Below are 23,860 nucleotides of genomic sequence, written 5' to 3'. Positions count from 1 at the left end.
CCCAATGCTGGATAATAGTCCAGAGCTGCCGCCTGGTTAGCTGGGGTTTTGTTTGGCCTGCATCACAGTTTGTCTTCTCCCTTTTCCTAAATCCTGTTTCTCTTCTCTTCACAGATATTGATCTCTAATAAACACCTCGCACCCCAAACTCCAGCTCGGCGTGTTTCTGAAGAGCCCCGCCTGCCACAGTTGCAGCCAGAGCTGGATTACCCTCGCCTGGCTGGTAATACGGACACCTCCACTGGTGGCAGGTGGAGCACAGCAGCCCCTGGCACAAGGTGGGGGTCCAACTGTTCCCTGGTGATGAGTTGGAAGGGCATACCAGGGGAGGGAAATGCACTCACTAGTGCTCTGTGTCTCCTGTCTGAGAAGTAGACAGGAAATGGCAGTATTGCCAAACCCCATTGATGCCTTACGGAAGGACAGTGAACAGCTGACGGCCAGCTAGTAGACAGTTAAAAGGCTTCTTGGGGAGCCTCCGTGGCTCAGTGGGTTAGGTGTTGGACTCTTGGTTTTGGCTCAGGTCATGATCTCATGGGTTGTGGGATCAAGCCCCCCTGTGGGCCCCCTGCTGAGTGTGGAGCCTGAGAGAGATTCTCTCCCTCTGCTCCCCCTCCCTCCCTCTCTCTTATTCTCTTGCTGGGATAAATAAATACATTTTTTAAAAATCTATTCTCTTGCAACTTTCAAATATACAATAGAGTACTGTTAACTATAGTCACCATGCTGTACATTACATCCCCAGGACTTACTTGTTTTATAACTGGAAGTTTCTACCTTTTGACCACCTTCACTCATTTTGCCCACCCCCCACCCTCCACCTCTGGCAACCACCAATCTGTTCTCTGTATCTATGAGTTCAGTTTTTTAAAATTGTTTTATATATATATATATTTATTAACATATATTATTTGTTTCAGGGCTACAGGTCTGTGATTCATTGGTCTTACACAATTCACAGCGCTCACCATAGCCCATACCCTCCTCAGTGTCCATCACCCAGCCACCCCATCCCTCCCACTCCCCTGCTCTCCAGCAACCCTCAGTTTTTTTCCTGAGATTAAGAGTCTTTTATGGTTTTTCTCTCTCTCTGGTTTTGTCTTGTTTCATTTTTCCCTCCCTTCTTCTATGATGCTCTGCTTTGTTTCTCAAATTCCTCATATCAGTGAGATCATATGATACTTGTCTTTCTCTGATTGACTTATTTTGCTTAACATAATACCCTCTAGTTCTATCCGCATCATTGTAAGTGGCACAATTTCATCTTTTCTATGGCTGAATAATATTCCACTGTGTATATACACCACCTCTTCTTTATCCATTCATCTGTCGATGGACATCTAGGCTCTCTCCACAGTTTGGCTGTTGTGGACGCTGCTGCTAGAAACATCGGGGTGCAGGTGCCCCTTCGGATCCCTACATTCGCATCTTTGGGGTCAATACCCAGCAGTGCAATCGCTGGGTTGTAATAAATAAATCTTTAAAAAAAAGGCTTCTGGAAGTCAAAGGACCTCTCTCTTTGTTCATATACAAATAAGCTCATCGCTTTTACTAGGAGAGCAGGGCAGTTGAGGAGCAAGTTAAGGTTCAACAACGTCAGGTCAGTTAAGCTAAGGTCAGCACTCTGGTGGGGGGAAAACTGGGCAACTGACTCAGGAATGGAGATGCTGGGCTGACGCTTCTGAAGATTTTGACTCCCCAGATTCCCCTAACCTTCTGAGCCTGTAGCAGTGCCCCACGCCTCCCTCTGAAAGTTGAGTACTGCAACGAGTCTGGAAGGTAATCATAGAGGCCTCTTTCCTACAAGGCAACAAATGCCTGCCTCAAGATTCCCCCCCTCCTTCTCCCTTCTACCCTTTAGGTCTATGACTTGGGTTAAATCACAAAATAACAGCTAAAGTTCTAGAAAACAAAAACAAAAAACACAGCTGGGAATGAGCTGGGCCTGACAAGGGAGGAAAGAAACCATATCCTAGAGCAACTGCAAGACTGTGCTAACAGGTATTGGGAGCTGAGGGAATATGCATTGATGGGATTCTGAAGGTGCTGATCAAGGGAAGAGTTGATTGACTTGAGAACACTCTACCAAGATACAGTATTTATTAGCCTTGCATGTACTCCAGAAGACGGTGTGACCTTCTTCCTAGAATGACTCCTTGAGACATGGAAGCGACCTGCCCACATGATGCCCACATCATGGCCCACACTGAGCAAAACTGGAATGCCAGTGTTGCTGTGGTAGACAGTAGAGCAAGGGATTAAAAAGCTCAGGAAAGGGAGTATGCTTGAGTGGATATACTGCTATGATGAGAAGACTCCACAAATGATTATGTTCCATGGGGAGGCCCAGAAGACATACCATTTACTAAGGTTATGAGAACAAATTGGTGAGAGGGACACCAGCATCAATAAAAATTTCCAATGGGGTCAGCCCTGATGGGAGGAGAGTCTGTTACAGAACTTGGCTTACTGATAGAAATGGGGATGATAGAATCCCAAAATAATAGGCTTGGTGTGACACGTAAGTGCCAGAAGCCAGGGGATAGCAACTATTGTAATGACCCCCCCAGATCAGAGGGGAAGCCAAAGGGAGTCAGAACTACACAAAGTTACAGAGATTATTAGTGGTATACAATTTCCCCAGGGGTAAAGTGGATTGGCAGCCAACATGGGAACTATTTAGCTTATATTGGCAGAAGCAATGAAGGCTAGATAACCGAGGGGTGAGCGGTGTGATCCCTTACCCAGTTCTGCACCTGAGCCAACTTTCAGATGAAAAATTCTTTGACTTAAGAAGTGGCAAGATATCTGGAAGGAAGAACTCTGCAACATCATGACAAGTAAACATGGGTGGTGACCTTCCTAGTCCTTCCCCAAAGAGACTTATGGTCATTTATTAAACTGATAAGAACAGATACTACACTTGATCTTAGCCAAAAGGCCGAGAAGCGATAAGACTTACAGTCATTTATATGGGTAATTATGCACCAAGGTAAAGGAAATATCCAGACGTTCAAGGACTGATGGATCCAGTGTCTAGGTGAGTCAAGACCAGGCTTACGTTGGGTTCTCCGAGTCCATGTTCATACCCATTGTTTATTTCCCCTGTCCCTGAATTGAGATTGGTATACTTGGCAGTTAGTATAACCTTCACATTGGTTTCTTGGTCAGTAAAGTAACAGTAGACAAGACCAAATGGAAGCCTCTAAGCTACCTCCCCAGCACCCCCACCAAGATAATGGATATACAATACAGTAATGCCTCCCCAGGGCAGCAGAAATTAGCGCTGATCTTAAGACTCTAAAAGATGCAGCAGTGGTGGGCTCTATCCATTTAATTCACTAGTCTAGCCCCTGAAGAAACTGGATGAATCCTGGAGAATAACCATAAACAAGCTCAACCAACTAGTACCCCTGATCACAGCCAGCATGCCAGATGTGGTATCTTTGCTAGGGAAGATTAATATGGCCTCATGTATGTGGTATGCAGCCACTGATTTAGTGAATATATTCCTTTCTATCCCAGTCAGGAAAAAGGATGGCATGGAACAGTTTTGTCCCAGACCTCTGTTAGCTATCTTATCCTCTGTCATAATATAGCCTGAAGCCATCCAGACCATCTAGACATTCCACAGAATATCACACTAATTCATTACATTGATGAACTTATGTTGATAAAGCCACATAAACAAGAACTAGTTGGTGTGCTGGAGGCATTAGCAAGACACATGTGTTGCAGAGGGTGGAAGATAAAACCTGTAGAGTTTCAGGGACATGCTACATCTGTAAAATATTTAAAGTTTCAGTAGGCAGGGTTGTGTTGGGACAGCCCTTCAAAAGGAAAAGACAAATTACTGCCTCTTATACTCCCTACCAAGAAAAAGGAAGTATATTAGCTGGTAAGCTTTGGTCTCTCTGGCTCATATGCTGGGTGATGAATGGCTGCCAGGTTTGAATGGAGCCCAGAGCAAAAAAGGGCTCTGCAATAGGTCCAAGCTTCTATGCAAGCAGGTCTGCCACTGGGACTACATGATCCACAGAACCTATGGTGTGAGTATATCAGTAGTAGGAAAGATGCTGCGTGGAGTTTGTAGCAAGCCCTAGCAAGGAAATCGGAACAAGACCTCTGAGGTTCTGGAGCAAGGCTATGCCACTGATACCAGAAAACTATGTACCTGACATGCTTACTTGGGCCCTGTCAAGATGGAATTCCTAACCATGGGGAAACCAAGCCACCATGCATCTAGAATTGCCTCTCATGAGAACTCACAAACGTATAAGATTGAATAGCCAGCAATAATCTCTCATAAGATAGAAGCAGTACATCCAGGTTTGGGCGCTATGAGGGCCAGAGGGCACAAAGCAAGCTGTGTGTGCAGGTAACCCAGACTCCCATGATACACACTGCTGTTGCATTCATGCCCTCTCTTAGGTGAAGGAGGAGGAAGAAGTCTGACCTTGGTTTGTAGATGGGTCAGCTCTATATTGTGGGTGCAAGTTGACATGGAAGTCAGCTGCACTATAGGCTCATTCAGGAGTGGCCTTGACAGTGATGAGGAAAAGCTTATCTCAATGGGCAAAGGTCTCATGGGCAATGGCTTGGCCAAGATCAGTGACAAGGAGGTCTGGCACAGAGGCATATGGATGGACATATGGAAGTGCACACAAGGTGTGAGGATTTTTATATCACATCTTAATGCCCACCAGAGAGCATCCACTATGGGAGACAATCAAGGAGACAAAATTATTTGGCCAGTTAATGTCAACCAGGTTTTGTCAGTGCCCACCTAAGTACTGGTACAATAGGCACAAATGTCAGTATGATATGTTTATTTCCTATCGCTAGCCACCGAAATAACCTAGAAGCAATAATACTTCAGTAGCAATGAGTACATCTAGTTCCTAGATCTTGGTTTTTAAAATACCGAACTCCATTAAAAGGAAGCAGGACTCCTTGGAGAAATGGATTTCAGATCTTGGGGCAGAAAAAGTGCAAGGTGAGCCTAGAATATATTTTCATTACTAACAAAGGAAGAAAGTGCTCAAAAGTTCACAGGATCCAGCTTAAAGGAGTTCCCACCAAACTTGGGACTTTCTGGGCATCAAATTAAATAATGATGTTAATGAATTATGACACATCAATAAAAAGACAGTTATAAGTCCGTAGTGTTCTTTTTAAAAAAGTAGGAGAGAGGAGAGAGAAGGGAATTCCCTTATCTACAAGAGAATATAAGCTAAAGGATGCAGTAGAAATGATAAGTAGGAAAATCACCATTTGCAACCAATTGACATAGGTGGAGATCATTCATGAATGCTAAAACCTATAGGTAAAAATTATTAGAGAACAGGATATTCATCCAGTTTTCAAATATCACACCACAGATTAATTATTCATTACAAAGAGAAAAAAAAAGATATAGATTTATAATGGAGAAATGTGGTAGACACCATTATAACCAAGAGTTGAAACTTGGCCTCATCAACAATGCAACAGATATTTTTTTGCCTCTAGTTTTTATGTGCTTAAAAAGACACAACATTATCTATGCTATGCTCTTGCCAGAATGTTTAACCTGAATCTAAACAAAAGGAAACAGTCATATAAATCCAAATTATGGAACAAACCACAATAAAACAAGCTTTCCAAAATGCCAATCATTAAAAGCAAACTAAAAGGTTGGGGAGCTCTTCTATATTAAAGATGATTGAAGAGTTATGATAACCAAATGCAATACGTGACCTTTGATTGGACATTGGATCAAAAACAAAAGCAAAACCAAACCAAAACAAAAAACAAGTAGAAGGCACATTTTGGGGACGACTGGGGAAAACCGAGTATTGGACGGCATATTAGATAAAAATACTATGTTAGTGTTATGCCTCTTAGGTATAATAATGGTGTTATGATTATGTAGCAGAATGTATTTACTCATGGCACTTACCAAAGTATTTAGGCATGAAGTGTCCTGTAAGATAAAGGGAATGGGGCAAAATGTTAACAATGGGTAAATCAGATCGCAGGATATATGAGTACTGGGGCGCCTGGGTGGCTCAGTTGCTAAGCATCTGCCTTGGGCTCAGGTCATGATCCCAGGGTCCTGGGATCGAGCCCACATCGGGCTCCCCACTCAGCGGGAAGCCTGCTTCTCCTTCTCCCACTGCCCCTGCTTGTGTTTCCTCTCTCGCTGTGTCTCTCTCTGTCAAATGAAAAAATAAAATCTTTTTTTTTTTAAAAAAGATAAATTAGTACTAATTTTACTATTCAACTTTTCTATAAGTTTGAATTTTTTTCAAAATAGACTGTTGGGGGTGGGCACAAAGTTTTCAAAAGTAATGTGGTATATTCAACACACTGCAAAACTGATTCTGTGCTACTGATACACAAAATAAAGTGGTTTTAAAAGACAAAAAATAAATTAGGAACAGCAGTGCATGGTATAGACAAGGCTGCAAAATATATGATTGACGTGGAGGAAAAGCTTATGACTATCCCAGTGAATGCCGGGGAGATAAAGAGATAGACTGGGAGAAGCTGCATATGCAGTGCAATAGAACTTTCTACAGCTAGAAGGAAAGTGGTGTGCAGAAATGACTTTATCAGGACTCTCCTTAAAACTTAAACCATCCTCTCAGGCAGAATGTGAAATTTAGGGCAGGAGAGTGGGGATAATGGAGGGCAGAGGGAAGGAAAGGGCAGAGTGAAGAAGTTTTATGTCATCACCGCTGTCAGTGTTTTCTGTGATTGCAGGGAAATGATACACAGACACTTTCAAACATATAAACCCGCTGCACATCCCTGGGAAAGAGCCCTGAATCTGAGGTCACCTTGGGACTCCAGTTTGCTTCTTGGATTTTCTCTAAGTAAGTCACAGTTCCAACCATATTGCCACCAATCCTTCTTTTGTAAAGTTGTAGCAAGGTCTTTCCCTCATGAGCCCTGAAGATAAGCCCTGAGATATGGGCAGTGCATGAATTGGTTATTGGAGATAAATTATTGAAAAGCCAACACTTCATAAGCCCTTGTAACTATGGAATTAAGTTTTGGAAACATGTAAAGCTTTCTCCAGACAGGAAAAAAAGTATGAAACATTTAGCATCTATATTACTTTCTTCCTGTTGCATCAACATTTTCTCATTATCAACATGTCTTTCTCAGCAAACCATTGTGCATTCAATGACATAAGCCTCTGTGTTTGCCTGTTCTGGGGACAGCCATGTACTCCACTACTGGTGTTCCATGCTGAGGAGACAGACTCCTTTTTAGGAAAGTGAAAAACTCAGCCCAGCAACCATCTCCTTCGTTTTCTGTGCTTTTCTTGTGAGAAATATTCTTACATATTTACACATTGGCTCTGTTAAGTCCAACCGTATTCCTTTGGTGTTGTACGTAATAGCTTTACGCACCATTGCAGAGAAAAAAAGACCAGGCAGGTCTTTGGGATACATGTAGCAAATACCAATAGCTCAGCATTCCTTGTCCTTGATGAGTTTCCTCTCAAATTTGTGCTGGGACCGTGTCTTGAGATACTTTTCCTAACATTTCTATTTATAGGTAGGATGACAAAGGATGCTGGGCTTCTCCTCATTGAAATGAGAAAATAGATCCACAGGTCTTTTATGTGCTGGGTTGCAGGGTTGTAACATCATACGCTCTTCCTCTTTTTCTCCTTTTGCTTTACTGTTTCTGCTTCCTTTCCTCTCACCTCTCTGGCATCTCATTTCTAATCAGAGATGAGTCCGAGCTTTGTGAGGCAAATGTTTCCAAACTGTATATTATGGTTCTCGATGTAATCGTTCTTGAAACCCCTCGTTCTAAAAGGAATCATAGTTTGCAGTGCTAGTGAAGGTATTAAAAATAAAGTAAGAGTGATAAAATTTGTATTTTTTTCTTTAACAAGAATATGCCACAATTGGGCAGGAACAGATTTTGAAAATAAGGTCTCCAGTTGTCCTCAGGATTGAAAAATTCACCACTTTTGTCTCACACTCATGTGTATTAACTACTGTTTTAGCAAAATCTTTCGTGGCTGTCCAAAGAATGTCTGACTTAAATACATTTTAGTTCTATTCAGAAAAAACATTCAATTGAGCTGTTTCTTTTATTAGTTTTCTCACTGGAGCTTAAAGCAATACAGTACAGGCTGAAACTCTCAGGAGGAAGAGCAAAATTGTAGGATGTTTAGAGTTACAAGGGGCCTTGGAGGTCATTCAGTGCAACCCTTATCTGGTTCATGTAACCTATACCCAGTACCCTCAGCTAGGTCAAGAACTAGATTTAAAAATTCCTCCAGCAAAGATGGTACTAGAGTGGCTTGTTTTTCAGAGATCTTGAGCAAAAGACTTGTGATTCTTTTTTGAAAACTATGCAACTAAGTGTGAGAAGAATCACCTAGGATAGTATTTACAAAAACAGTGCTAGGAAGCCAAATTTCATTTTTAAAACAAAGTAATTTTCTTGTTTGGTTGTTGTAATAGGCCTGCAGGAGCTCACAGAACAGCCTGAAAGTATTTTTATTAGATGAGCAGTGTAACTCTTATACATAAGAAAGAACTATTCCTATGTCTACTTGTGCATTTGTAATATGTATTGAATTCTCTTCCCTTTTCAGGTGCCTGGAGGACAGAGCTGAGTTAGTCTTCTTCCTCAGTTCTCAGTACATTATCAGTATCTGTCCAGATACTTACTCATATTCTTTTCTTACCTTAGGTTCCCATTCTAGTTAAAAACAAATACAAGGATAAATGTTCCTAACTACGTATTTATTGTTGTAAAACATGTGGGACTAGATGCAGTGTTATGCGTTGTGCTATAAATCCCATTCTTCCCTTAACTTTTTCTTATTTTGATACCTATCAAGTTGCTGTACATAAAAATAACTTCTATTTGGTGTGTATTAGTACTAGGTATGCATCATATTTTATACATCCATTCCTCTAGCCTCCAGCTCTCCCTGATCCCTGACAATGCCACCGTATCTTCCAGCATAGCCCATCCAGGACTGTTAAAAAGATTTCTCTGGGATGTATCAGAATGGGATCACTGGGTCTTAGTGATCTAAGTGATCTAGATCTAACTATTTTGAGGATGCTCATATAGTTTTCAGAAAGCAACTCCCACCAGCAGCACCATTACTCACCAAACCTTGGATTCATTCATTTTTATAATTTAAGTAACATGATAGATTAACATGACATTGTTAAAATTTCCACTTCTCTGGTTGCTAGTGAATTTGGGAGTCTTCTGGTATGTACTAGGATTCCTCTTCTGTTAATGTTTATTCGTGTCCTATGCCCATTTTTCGGTTATATCCCCATTTCAGTTATTCTTTCACTTTGTTTTTACATCCCTTTGTTTTGTTTTTGTTATTAATGATTCATTGGTTTTAAATACTGCAAATACTTTTCTCAGTCACCTGTCTACTAATGTTACCTGTGGTGTCTTACCCTGAACAGCAATTGTTAATTTTTCCTTTAATTTTGATGTAGTCAACATCTATTTTTCATCTTATTGTTTGCCTTTAGGATCCTGTTTAGGAAGCTTGTCTGTGACCGTATATCACAAATATATTCTCCTATATTTTCTTGCATTAGTGCTATTGTTTACTTCTAGTCTATTATTTATATGGATAAGGTAAAGATACACTTGTATATTTCTTTATCTACTGAACCAATTATTCTAATACCCCTGATAATAAGTGCTTTCACTTCTCCATTGCTTTGGGATGTGAATTTCACATATCAATTTACACACACACACACACACACACACACACACAATATCTGTTCTGTTTCACTGGCTTATTTGTTCCTGCTTCGGCTCATACTGTTTTTACTAGTAAAGCTTTGATTTAGTTTTATTATCTAGTAAGACATGCCTCTGTGCTTTTCTCTTGTTAATTAAATTGATTTAGGAATTTAGGCTTCTATTCATCAATATAAAATTTATGAGTTTGTCGAGCTACTCATATTTGAATTGAATTTCTTAGGAGAGATTGCATTGAATTTATATATTTAATATAATTCATACTAGGTTAAACTGAAACATTATGAGCATAGCTACCTCTCTACTCACTCAGATCTTTTATATCCTTAAATTTTTTATTCGTATACATTCTTTAGTTAATTCCTAGTTCTTGCTGGTTTTGTTAATGGTGTCCTATTTTCTGTTATAGTTCTAGCTGGAATTGTATAGAATACTATTTACACACTGTAAAAAAAAGTCAACATCACTGCTTTTGAAAGGAACCTAATTTTGGTAGTATGTTCATGTTTGTAAAACACTTTAAAACCACTGTGTGGGGGGCGCCTGGGTGGCTCAGTTGGTTGAGCATCTGACTCTTGGTTTCTGCTCAGGTCATGTTCTCAGGTTCGTGGGATCGAGCCCCACATAGGGCTCTGAGCTGAGTGTGGAGCCTACTTCTCTCCTTCTCCCTCTGCTTCTGCCCACCCCCTCCCATTTGCATGCTTTCTCTCTCTCTCTGTCTCCCAAATAAATAAATAAATGAAATCTTTAAAGACAAAAACAAAAAAACCCACTGTGTGTGTCTGTTCTATGGGAAATCCCATACCCAATTCTGTTCTTCATGTCTATGCTGCTCAGGATCACCACTCTAGCTTTCTTTTCCTGAATATTAAAAACATGCTCCTTAAAGAGACTAAAATGATAGGAAATCTTCTGAAACAAATAATACATTAAATAATACTTAAAAAAAAAGAAGATAGTAGGAAGGAAAAAATGAAGGGGGGGAAATCGGAGGGGGAGACGAACCATGAGAGACTATGGACTCTGAGAAACAAACTGAGGGTTCTAGAGGGGAGGGGAGTGGGGGGTGGGTCAGCCCGGTGATGGGTATTAAAGAGGGCACGTCCTGCATGGAGCACCGGGTGTTATACGCAAACAATGGATCATGGAACACTACATCAAAAACTAATGATGTAATGTATGGTGATTAAGATAACATAATAAAATGGAATCTTGTATAACCTCCATATTTACATACTTTTAAAGTTTTTCTCTTATTCAAGTCCCTCAAAAGAGAGGGACTTTCAAGGCATTTTTGGACCTGAGAGCACACAACCTGATTTCAGTATCAACCAACATCTGTGTCCACTGTTAGGGACACAGTTAGCTTATATCAGCTGAGATGAATCATGTTATAATTGGTTGTTTTTTTGTAAGAATCACCATTATAGCATGGAGAAAGAAAGTAGCAGTGGGCTGCTTACAATCGTTGTATGAACGGGGAATAATTCAGTTACATGTTATTGAAGTGGGAGTTTATGGAAGAGAAAATGTGATTAGAATTTAATAAAAGTGTATATTAGAGAATTATATCTTTGGTATAAAGTAATAGGTAAATAAATTACAATATTTTGTCCTAATGAAAGAGCTGACACTTTGATTTGTGACCTTGACATTATTTAGAAGGTGCCATAAAAATTGCTATTGAGAATTGTACTAACTCTGAGAAATGTTAGCAATTTTAGAACACTAATTCAATGGTAGGATGTCCAACATTTAAACTCGATTGAAACAGAGAAAAATTTTAATTCCAGAATAATAACATTGAGTATATGTACATTAACTGAAATATATTTTTCCTATGCCATTTAAGTAAAGAGGTTGGGCAGCTTTTGCTATTGCTCACCTTCCTGGTTAGTCATAATTTTGATTCTGCTAAAACGAAATCATAAAAACTTAAGTCAAATTTAGGAGATTCATCATTTTAGTTTGCATATTTCCTCATAAAAAATGAGTCTGTTTCTGTTTTGTTTTTTAGATTCCACATATGAGTGAAATCATATGGTATTTGTCTTTCTCTGTCTGATTTATTTCACTGAGCATAATACCCTCTATGTCCATCCATATTGTTGCAATGACAAGATTTCATTCTTTTTGATGGCTGAGTAATATATATATAATAACCCATATTTCACACCTTCTGTATCCACTCACCTATTGATCAACACATGGGTTGCTTACATATTTTAGTATTATAAATAATGTTGCCATAATTGTTCCACAGTTCTTGGATGTTTTGTTCTATTTTTTTGTTTTTATTCCTTTTTTTCTCTTTGCATTTCAATTTGGGAAGTTTGTATTTACGTATCTTTAAGCTCCCTGATTCTTTCCTTGGTTACCTGCACTTTACTGATGAATCCATGAAAGGCATTAAGGTTTTGGATTTCTAGAGTTTCTAGAGTTTCCCTTTGATTCTTTCTTAGAGTTCTCACTCATCTCTTTATACTATCCATATTTTCTTTAATGTTTTCCTTTAGACTCCTTGAGATAGTAATCATAGTTACTTAAAATTTCATATCTGATAATTCCAGCGTCTGTATCAGCTTTGTGTTCATAAGCTTGTGTGCAACTTGGAGAATGATTTCAAGTCTCCCCATGTCTTGCTTTGACTGCCCCTGAGTAGGTGCAGCCTAGCATATGTACACATCTTTCTGACCCCAGAGATGTCTATGATCTCAAGAAGGCTTTCTTGACAGCCTCTTTCCCTGGTTCTTTCCATTAAACTTCTGGCTGCTATGCAATTTTGTAGGAGAACAAGCAGCCTTCTCTTAATTGTTCTCCACCAAGATCTTAGTTATTTTTAATAACAGCCTTAAGCATAAAGTTCTCCACTCTCTGTTCCAAATAAAGGCAGGCCTCTTAGGCAGAGCTGTGGGGTCTTTGTCCTTGTGGCCTGCCTTTCCTCCTGGATAGAACCCATGTGCCACTGCACCAGATCTCTAGCAGGAAACTGCTCCTCCTTCACCCACTACCAGTGGTTACTCACTAGGGTCAGGGCAGACCCCGGTCTTCCCAGCTTGCTCCTCCCAGGCTGGAACCTCCTCCCTTCCAGCTAGCTGGGGATGGGGTGAATTAGAGCCTTAGTATTTTCAGCCTGCCATGCCTGGGGTACGGTTTCTGTCTTGAGGGGAGGCTGTGTGTAGGAAGAGAGACTCCGTATACTACCCCTGCAGAAGTAGAGCTATTCCAATCCTTCAGTAATAGAGCTCCTGTAACATGCGCCTGAAGAAGATGAAATACCACCTGCCTACCCTTCTTGTGGTCATCATAGCCCCAGACTGGGAGCTGGGGGGAGAGGAATCTCATTCTTGGTTGCAAATTCCATCCAAGGGGTAGAGCTTCCGTAATGTGGAACCGAGGGAGTATGTACAGGAGCAGATCATGGTTCAGATGTCTCAGCCACTCACTGTTCTTACCCAAGATTTAGCATATTTTCTTGAAAGAATGTTTGCTCATTTGCTCCGTGTCCTTAGTACAATTTCCAGACTTTGAATGATTGACTTTTATAATTTTCACCAGTTAAATCATTGTTTGGTAGGGGAGAGGATCTGCTCAGGTCCTTACTTCATCATTCTGAAAATGATGTCACCCCAGGCACTTTTTTTTTTTTTTTAACCAGTGGAGACCTGGTGTAGCAAAATGGAATCTGGAAGAGCTACAGTAAACTCTTTGTTCTCACTATCTGGCAGGAAAAAAAATTCTTCCCCATTTCTCCTCCAGATGGATGGTCCCAAAGCGCACTTCTTCCTTTTTTTTTTTTTTTCTTTTTCAAGTTTTTATTTAAATTCCAGTTAGGTAACACACGGTGTTATATTAGTTTCATGTGTAGAATTTAGTGATTCAACACTTACATACAACTCGGGTACTCATCACAAGTGCCCTTCTTAATCCCCATCACCTATTTCACCCATCCCCCAACCCACCTCCCCTCGGGTAACCATCAGTTTGTTCTCTATAGTTAAGAGTCTGTTTCTTGGTTTTCCTGTCTTCTTTCCCCCCGTGTTCATTTGTTTTGTTTCTTAAATTCCACATATGAGTGAAATGATATGGTATTTGTCTTTTTCTGACTAACTCATTTCACTTAGCATAATACTCTCTAGCTCCATCCACATCGTTGCAAATAGTAAGATTTCATTATTTTTATGGCTGAGTAATATTCCACTACACACACACACGTATCACATCTTCTTCTTTACCCATTCATTGATTCATCAGTCAATGGACATTTGGGCTCTTCCCATAATTTGGCTATTGTTGATAATGCTGCTGTAAACATCAGGGTCAAGGCACATTTCTTAGAGCAACTGATCAGGGTTAGCCAACTTTTGTATCATCTTCGTCCCATCCTTGCTTTTCTTCTCCTTTATTTCCTGACTCAGCATTTGCTCTTAAGCCTCTGTCTTTGGTTCTGCTTTCTGAGGAACCCAGTATAAAACATATGCCATGTTTCTCTCTCTCTCTCTTCTTATTTTACTCCATGCTTTATAAATAACTTATGATTTGGGTTAACCATTGCATTACATTATTCTAAGTTAAATAATGAAAGCTAGCATAAAACTTATTCCTTAGCTTATAGCTTATTATGAAAATGAAAAACATTATATTAGACTGTATGACTTTAATCTTAATGTCTTCTAACTACGTTACAGTTTACTTTTCAGTGGTATTATCCCTCAAAATGCATAGGAACACATTCATTTGAATTAAAAATGTAAGACTTGTTATTTCTTTAACAGAAAGTCAATCTGATGTGCTTAACTGGGGTAACAATGAAACCTAACCTTGTAATTAGGTTAAAAGTGGACATTTTCGATAAGCAAGTTTAACCTGCAGCTCTGATTTTTGACGAAACATATTTAAATCACATGACATGACAAAACATTTTATCAAACATACTGTATGGAAAATATGCTGAAATTAGGAATATTTTAATTTTCCCTTTGTGACTGCAACGGGTGGTTTCAAGTGAAAAAAATACATAATTAACGCTTCTCCAAAATGGTGTCCGCTAAGTACGGTTGTGGCTCAGGAGAAGCGGCCGCAGGGAACCGGCAGCAGCTCCACCTAGAGGTTCCTGAGGCCATGTTTGTGGAAGATGTAGATTCTTTCATGAAACGGCCTGGGAATGAGACTGCAGATACAGTACTAAAGAAGCGGGATGAACAGTACCAGAAGTGTAAGTTTATGGAACTCAACCTTGCTCAAAAGAAAAGGAGGCTGAAAAGTCAGATTCCTGAAATTAAGCAGACTTTAGAAATTTTAAAATACATGCAGAAGAAACAAAGAGCCCACTAGTTCACCGGAGACCAGATTCTTACTGGCAGATAACCCGCATTGCCAAGCTTCAGTTCCTCCTACTGATAAAGTGTGTCTGTGGTTGGGGGCTAATGTAATGCTTGAATATGGTATTGATGAAGCTCCGGCATTGTTGGCAAAGAATTTATCGACTGCCACGAGGAATCTTGACTCTCTTGAGGAAGACCTTGATTCTTTCTTTGAGATCAATTTACTACCACAGAAGTCAGTATGGCCAGGGTTTATAATTGGGATGTAAAAAAAAGAAACAAAGATGAGTCTACCAAGAACAAAGCATAATGCTGGCAATTAAAAATGTGGTTCAGTTTTCCAAACATGTTATTTTACATACCCCAAAATTTATCCCTAAAGGTTGACATCACTTTGACTGATTTTTTTTTAAGAGCAAGAATGGTAATTAAAACTTAAAAAAAAAGATAAACATCATTTTATTATAAAAACAAAATTAGTTTCAAATATTTTATGAAATTAGCAGTATTTTAATTTTTTTTATTTCCAACAAAGTAAATGCTACTTTCCTCATCTTTTTTGGTTTGTCATTTAAAAAGTCTTAGCTGAGATGGCTGAGGTATGCTATGGATGCTGAATTCAGGACACTTTTCTTTCTTTCTTTCTTTTTTTTAAGATTTTTATTTATTTATTTAACAGAGAGAGAGAGAGAGCACAAGCAGGCAGAGCGGCAGACAGAGGGAGAGGGAGAAGCAGGCTCTCCGCTGAGCAGGGAGCCCAATGCGGGGCTCAATCCCAGAGCCTGGGATCATGACCTGAGCCGAAGGCAGCCACTTAACCGACTGAGCCACCCAGGTGCCCCAGGACACTTTTCTTTATTGGCTGATGTTACTCTCACTTGATGTGGTTAAACCAGGGTAGAGGTAGGAAAAACAGTTAGTTTAAATATTTCCAAACTTGCTTTCTTTGGTACATGTGGGGACTTATGGGTCTCTGTTGTTGTTATTTGTCTTATATAACTGGATTTTCATGAATTACTGCTTAGCCAATAACTATTAAAATATTCTGTACTTTTCAAGAAATGGTAATTTGCCTTCCTAAACAGTAAGAGGGCTATTGAGACAACGCTTTTTCTTACCCCATCGAAGTACACAGTGTCTTTGCAATGCCAACATAAGGGAGTGCTCGCTTCGGCAGCACATCTACCAACATAAGGGAGATCTTGGCCAACGTGAAATAACAAAATTCTTTAGCCACTCAAAACTCTTGGCTAAGGCAATTTTGTATTTCTTAACAGTTCCCCAAAGCAGCTGAACAGGAATAATGAGATAAATATAAATCTGCAGTGGTTGAAAAGATTTGTGAGCTTTTTTATTCATGATGAAACCTTATAGGAAGAACAGAAAAATCCCTGTGGAAATTTAAATCACATGACATGGCATGTTGGTACAGTGGCTAGCACTGGGTGATACAGATTCTGGTAAAAACACGAATGTATTATTCCATCTCCATGTAGTATAACACATACTCGTACAATGTTTTGTACTTGTATTTCATGATATTAAAACATTGAAGTTACAAAATATAAAGCTAATATCGTTTGAGAAGTTTTGGTAAATTTCCTTTAACAACGAATGACTAATAATTAGATAATAACTCATTTTGTAACTCAAGAGATTTCTGATTGGTTTCTAATTCTTAGTATTATAGGGACCTGATCAAAGAAATAATTTTGATAATAGATCATACTGTGATTTTTGGCATGTAACTCTAAAGGAATTCAGAGAATTAAGTGATACTGATGTAATAAAACTTCTTTCACCCCTATCTCCTTGTTTATATGAGCAAAGTTTCTCAGCGCTTATGTCAATGCACATGAACAAATAGGAATAGTCAGGCCTTCTTCAAGCAATCGATAGGATTCATCCACAGATACATAAACTAATTGGCAAGAAAGGACCACACTTTTTTCACAACAAGAGATATATTTCCAGTACATTTTACTTACTATATAATAATTTTTATTACATTTTATAAAATAAATATGTTGGTTAATTGGTTTTCATTAATAATTGCAGTTATAATTCAATGGGGGGAATTCAAGAGGGGAGAAAGTTAACTATTAAAACCTTACGGTTACATAAAATTTTAGAAATTAAATCTATATTTATTTACATAATTTGTTGCAGATAAGAAAGAGAGGCACTCCATAAAAGGCTTTTAAAGGGGCGCCTGGGTGGCTCAGTTGGTTAAGGGACTGCCTTCGGCTCAGGTCATGATCCTGGAGTCCCGGGATCGAGTCCCGCATCGGGCTCCCTGCTCGGCAGGGAGTCTGCTTCTCCCTCTCACCCTCCCCCCTCTCATATGCTCTCTCTCATTCTCTCTCTCTCAAATAAATAAATAAAATCTTTTAAAAAAAAGGCTTTTAAACATTTAATATGTATTATATTAGGTAACATTCTGCAGGGGAAATATGATAAAATTGCAAATTCAGAAAGAAAAAGAAATCATAATTTGCAACTATTAAAGAAAAATTTGTCCATTATTATTTTTAAGTGAATCATAGTGGTTATAAATAACTATAGTATTTAGGTCCAATTAAATACATTTAAAAGAGTGTTATTAAAGTTTTATTTAAAAAAATCGATATTTGTGATAGTACAGAAAATTGCATCCTTTGCAATGATCTATATTATGAAAAATTTAAGATATTAATGTGTAGGGGTATATTGCTTACAAAATCTTTTAGGAACACATGAGCAAGAGCATTGAAGGCCACTGACCTGGACCTAGCTGACCTGACCTAGTTCACTAACTGGACTTATGCCCCAAAGAGAATACATGGAAGAAACCTGAAACATGCAAGGTGACTTAGAACTTTGAAACAGCCTTCTTACTAAGTAACTGCTGGGAGAGAAGAGCCTGAGCCAACAATATAATGAGCCTTATGGAGCTTGAAGTACAGTATAAAGCAAACTGGATTATGTCTCTTTTAAAGTCCTTCAGTGGGGGCACCTGGGTGGCTCAGTCAGTTAAGCGTCTGCCTTCGGCTTGGTCATGAACCCGGGGTCCTGGGATCGAGTCCCGCATCAGGCTCCCTGCTCCATGGGGAGTCTGCTTCTCCCTCTCCCTGTCCCTGTGTGCGCTCTCTCAGCTTCTCTCTCTCAAATAAATAAAGTCTTAAAAAAAAACAGTCCTTCGGGGCTCCTGGGTGGCTCAGTCGTCAAGCGTCTGCCTTCGGCTCAGGTCATGATCCCAGGGTCCTGGGATCGAGCCCCACGTCGGGCTCCCTGCTCTGCGGGGAGCCTGCTTTTCTCTCTCGCACTCCCCCTGCTTGTGTTCCCTCTCTCACTGTGTCTCTGTCAAATAAATAAATAAAAATCTTAAAAAAAAAAAAAAAAAACAGTCCTTCAATGGCTTCTCACTGACTTTTGCATATATTCCAAATTCCTCATGGCAGGCTACCACCTGGATACCCAAGTCTGTTGTATGAAACAGCAGCAGCAATATCATCGGCATTTTGCTGAAAATGCAGAATCTCTGATCCCACCTCATACCTTGAAACAGAATCTGTATTTTTTTTTTTTAAGATTTTATTTATTTATTTGACAGAGAGAGACACAGTGAGAGACGGAACACAAGCAGGGGCAGTGGGAGAGGGAGAAGCAGGCTTCCTGCGAAGCAGGGAGCCCGATGTGGGGCTCAATCCCAGGATCCCAGGATCATGACCTGAGCCGAAGGCACATGCTTAACGACTGAGCCACCCAGGCGCCCCCAGAATCTGTATTTTTAAAAGGTCCCCAAGTACTTTGTATGTATGTTAAAGTATGTGGAGCACTGGTATACATGATCATAAATGAATAATTTATGTAGTAGAATAAACAATGTAGTGATAGTCAAGGTATTTGTTTTAGCTTAGAAACAACCAACGTATGGTAGATTGAGACTTAAAAATGAAAGAATGAAATCCAGCTAGTACAAAACACCCAAGTGCTTCTCTTACTCCATCAACCTTATTCTCCTGTCCCAGTCTCTCCCTCTTTTGCTGTGCCTCCCCTCAAATGTATCTTCTATCAATTCCTTTTGCATGCCAACTTTTTCTTGCCTTGGGGCTTCTTTGCAAGCTGTAGGAATTCTGCCTGAAATGCTACTCCTTTCCTTCTCAATAGACTAATCTCATCTTTCTTATCTCTGCTCAAAATCACCTCCTCAGAGCTATCTTTCATGATCACCCTTCCTAAAGTCTCTAATACTCTCAGGGTCCCCTCTTTCTTTCCTTTATAGATGTTACCACAATGTGTAAGTTATTTATCAGTTTTAAACTTTTTATATTGAAATAATCTGACTAGCAAGAAGTTGCAAAAATAGTACAGAGAGTTCTGTGCACCTCTTACCCAACTTCCCCATTAACAACATCTTACATGACCATATTATACTATTAAAACCAGAAAATTGATATTGAGGCAGTAACCTGTAAGTTTTTGTTTGCTTAGTTCTTCTCTCTGATCACCCCATTTAAAGTTAAGCCCAGTCATTTTCTACCACATTCCCTTATTTGATTTCCTTCTTTGTACTCACATCTTGTATACACTATCTGAAACTAATTTGTTTACTTGGATGTGGTCTGTCTCCACTTCCTGGATGTAATTTCCCTGAAGGCAAGTGCAGCATTGTATAACAGCACTCACAATAGTGCTATAATTGTTAAACAAAAATATAGTAAGTGCTTAATATTAATTCAATAAATGAATGCATGTAGGTAGAGATCCGGTTCCAAATATCACAGTTAATTTGTACATTAGTAGTTGGGGAGCATGTTGCAACAATTAATTGTGTGCTACTCGCAGTTATATAGGTTCTGGAGATCTAATGCACATAGGGATTACAGTCAATGATATTGTATTATGTACTTCCAAATAGCTATGAGACCAGATCTTCAATGTTCTCAATACAAAAAAGAAATAATAAATGTATGACATGATAGAGATGTGAGCTAAAGCTACAGGGGTAATCATGTTGCTATATATATATATATCAATAAGTTGTACACTTTAAATATACAGAATGTTATGTGTCAGTTGAAGATGCCAAAAAAAAGTAATTGTAGAAATCAATATTTCTGATGACCACATTTTATTGTTGTCATATGTTAAGTGGTGGGAAGGAAATGTATAACCTCAGTTTCCTTGTCTACAAGAAGATACTCAGGAAATACAGTAATTCATACTTTGAGAACTCTTTTCTCCAACCCATAGCATTATTTTTAGTTGGGCTATTGATTTAAATATGTGATTTCATTAGAATGAAAGTAGTATATACCATACTTTTTTAAGATAATTTTTTCAGGCAGATAATTTTCAGTTCCATTTCTTTTTAATCGGATACAGGTTTTTGAAACTGTATTGGAAAGTTGCTTTGTTCAGACAAGAAGGAAATGATACTGAAAGGGAAGAAAAAACATTTCAAGGAAATGAAAGTGATAATCTAGTTTGCACTGAAAATTGTGTTTCTCTTTGGCTTTGAGGTTCTATTTTTTTTTTTTTAAGATTTATTTATTTGAGAGAGAGAGCATGAGCGGGAGGGGCAGAGGGAGAAGGAGAGAGAATCCCAAGCAGACTCCATGCTGAGCTGACCCTGAGATCAGGACCTGAGCCAAAACCAAGGGTCAGATGCTTAACCGACTGTACCACCAAGGCACTCCTCTGACTTTGAGTTTTATTGCTACCAATAGATTCCAATGTCTCTGAAAAGATGGTATTTTTGTTTCCATCTTTATTCTCATAAATTTTGATGCAATGTCGGCATTTTGGATTCCTTAATAAATTTGACTATATCACTACAACATTTTCTACTTAAGGCTTCATATGAAAACCCCTTGACTCAACCAGTTTTCAACAGCAAATACCAAGGCATATTTAGGTGTTAGTTTTGCATTGCTTTTTATAGCATACCTTTTTAGATTAGGAAAGACTTAATTTGGACCAAACAAATTAATATACATTAAAAGGAAACACTGGCCCCTAGTTACATGTTTGTTTGAAGGACATCTGCTTTTTTTTAATCTGATTTTTTGTGTGTGTGAGAAACAAATGAATTAATATGTATAAGGTGCTTAGGAAAGATATATTGGAACATCCTAAGTGCTCAATATGTATTAACTATAACAACTGTGATGATGATGTCACTCAGTGGATTTGAATATGTAGTGTTAGTAGAAAATGTGTGGTCCTTCAAACATAATAGCTGTTGGATCATTGCATCATATTTCAAACTGAGAAGTATTAACACCCAGGAACACTAGGTAATGGTACCTTTATTTTTAAAGTATTGTTCAGTAAATAGAAATTCTGATATAATGTGTGCAGTATTTCACATTCAAATAAAGGATGTGATATTTACTAATTTTTAAACACTCTTTGGCATGTCTGTTTTTACTTAGATTCCTGTTATCTTAAACTAATTATTCCCTCCTTCATTTATTTAATAACCATTTAGTGACTGTTTACCTTATGCCAGACACAATGCTGGGCCTAAATATAAAACCATGGAAGACATTCCTGAGGAAATTCACAATAGAAGGGCAGAATAGAAGTACAGAGAGTTCTGTGCACCTCTTACCCAACTTCCCCATTAACAACATCTTACATGACCATACTATACTATTAAAACCAGAAAATTGATATTGAAGCAGTAATCTGTAAGTTTTTGTTTGCTTAGTTCTTCTCTCTGATCACCCCATTTTTGGGGTGATCTTTGCCCAATAGAAGCGCAAAAAGGTGTTTAGAAACAGAAAAACTGGGAAACATTGTGAACATTGTGAGAAGTCTTTTTGTGGGGGCTGGAGGTGGCTTGTACGACAAACATTTATTTCTCACAGTTCTGGAAGCTGACAAGTCCAAGATCTAGACTGGCTGATTCAGTGTCTGCTGAGGGGTTGCTTCCTCATTCATAGTTGCTTGTCTTTTCACTGTGTTTTGTGATATATCTTTATTGATCAAGTAATGGCAGCTTGAAGTTGGTCGTAGCTCTGATTCTGGGGTGGAGTGTACGACCAAGGCCGGTCAACACTACCAAAGTCCCCATTGCCTTTAGAGGTAAGCATGGGACCCAAGTACAGTGAATGAGGCACAAGGAAACTTTGGCTGAGATTTCTGGAGAAAAGACTCTTGCTCTTTCTTGCTGGATCAAAAAATGGGGAGGGTATAGGACCAGGAGCTCTGCCATTGTCTTGCTACCATGGGAAACATGAGATTGAAGCTAACGTAGTGAATGGCTCCTCTGAGGCATAGAGCCAAACTGTTCCTGGAGATATATATGGCTTGGAACTTCATGCCTGACCTGAAGTTGATCTAATTCTGGTGTCTAAAGCTTAGAAGGGCTTTTTTACCTTTACTTAGGTCAATTTATGTCAGTTTTCTAGCACGTATAATTAAAAGGATTTGAGCTTAATATGTGTTAGAGGAAGAAAAATATAACCAGGGAATTATTAAGCTGCAATGATAGATTTTAATTTAGCTTTTGGTTTATTCTCTATCTTTACCAGTGATTATCAGCTCCTCACGGGCAGGGACCATGTCTACCTTGATTATGTACCCATATCCAGGGCTTAGTCCAGTGTCTGGCATACAGATATTAAATATTTCTTGACTTAAGTAAAGAAGGAAAATAGAGACATGAAAAATCAAAATAAAGAAGACTTCAAAATAATTTTTTCACATTGACCTGATGAACTGAGATATACTGATAAATGATTAATGAATTGCAGAAGGACTGTAACTACAAAGGCAATAAAGAGAGTTTATTAGAGAGATAAGATTCTGTCACTTAGGCTAGCACACATGCCAAGAGAGGGTTTGAATAATACTAAGGGATGAGGGAAAAAAACTCCACCCTTCATTCAGCTTTTTCTGGAACACACCCAAGATCAAGAGATAATTTACAAAAATTTTTAAATGTTATACTTTTTAAAAAAGAATGATAAGAATAAATGAACAAGATAATAAAATAGAAAATAAGAGCAGCAAGAGGGTTTTTTTTTAAGATTTTATTTATTTGAGAGAGAGAGAGATACCACAAGCTGGGGGCGGTGGGGGGGAAGGGGCAGAGGGAGAGAGGCAGAAGGAGAGGGAGAAGCAGACTCCCCCCTGACCAGGGAGCCTGACGTGGGCCCGATCCCAGGACCCTGAGATCATGACTGAGCCAAAGGCAGACGCTTAACCAACTGAACCACCCAGGCGCTCCCACAAGAGTTTTAAAGTAAGGTATATAGAATGTATTATTTCAGAGAACTGTAGAAGAATGAAAAATAGACTAGTTCTAGGAAAAGATCCTGTTTGTCAAATGTTATGGACTGAATTGTGTCCCCTCATAATTCATATGTTGAAGCCTTAACCTCCCCCGTTCCCTGCAGTACCTCAGAATGTGACTGTATTTGGAGATATGTACATTGAAGAGGTGATTAAGTTAAAATGAGGCTATTAGGGTGGGCCCTGATACAATGTGACTGGTGTCCTTGATACTCTGAGAGCCACCATGGTCATGCTTGCACAAAGAAAGGACCATGTGAGGACACAGCAAGAAGGTATCTATCTACAAGCCAAGGAGAGAGGTCTCGGAAGACTCTAAACTTGCTGACACCTTGATCTCGGACTTGCAGTCTCCAGAATTGTTAGAAGGTGAATTTCTGTTGGTTAAGCCACCCACTCTGTGATATTTTGTTATGGCAGCCTTAGCAAACTAACATAAAAAAATGTAATTCATCTCGGGTCTGGAGGAAGAAAGTAAAAATTGATGG

General features: G+C 39.0%; 2 pseudogenes; one reads left to right on the top strand and one right to left on the bottom strand.

Moving 5' to 3' along the window:
• Positions 1-2,848: 2,848 nt before the first annotated feature.
• Positions 2,849-2,953, bottom strand: LOC123324261 (annotated as a pseudogene).
• Positions 2,954-14,799: 11,846 nt separating this feature from the next.
• On the top strand, positions 14,800-15,409 carry LOC110573037 (annotated as a pseudogene).
• The last annotated feature ends 8,451 nt before the right edge of the window (positions 15,410-23,860 follow it).

The sequence above is a fragment of the Neomonachus schauinslandi genome, chromosome 2, assembly GCF_002201575.2.
Source record: "Neomonachus schauinslandi chromosome 2, ASM220157v2, whole genome shotgun sequence".
Taxonomy (NCBI): Eukaryota; Metazoa; Chordata; class Mammalia; order Carnivora; family Phocidae; genus Neomonachus; species Neomonachus schauinslandi.
Note: the sequence above shows the minus strand (reverse complement) of the source record. Positions and strands in the feature narration are given on the sequence as shown.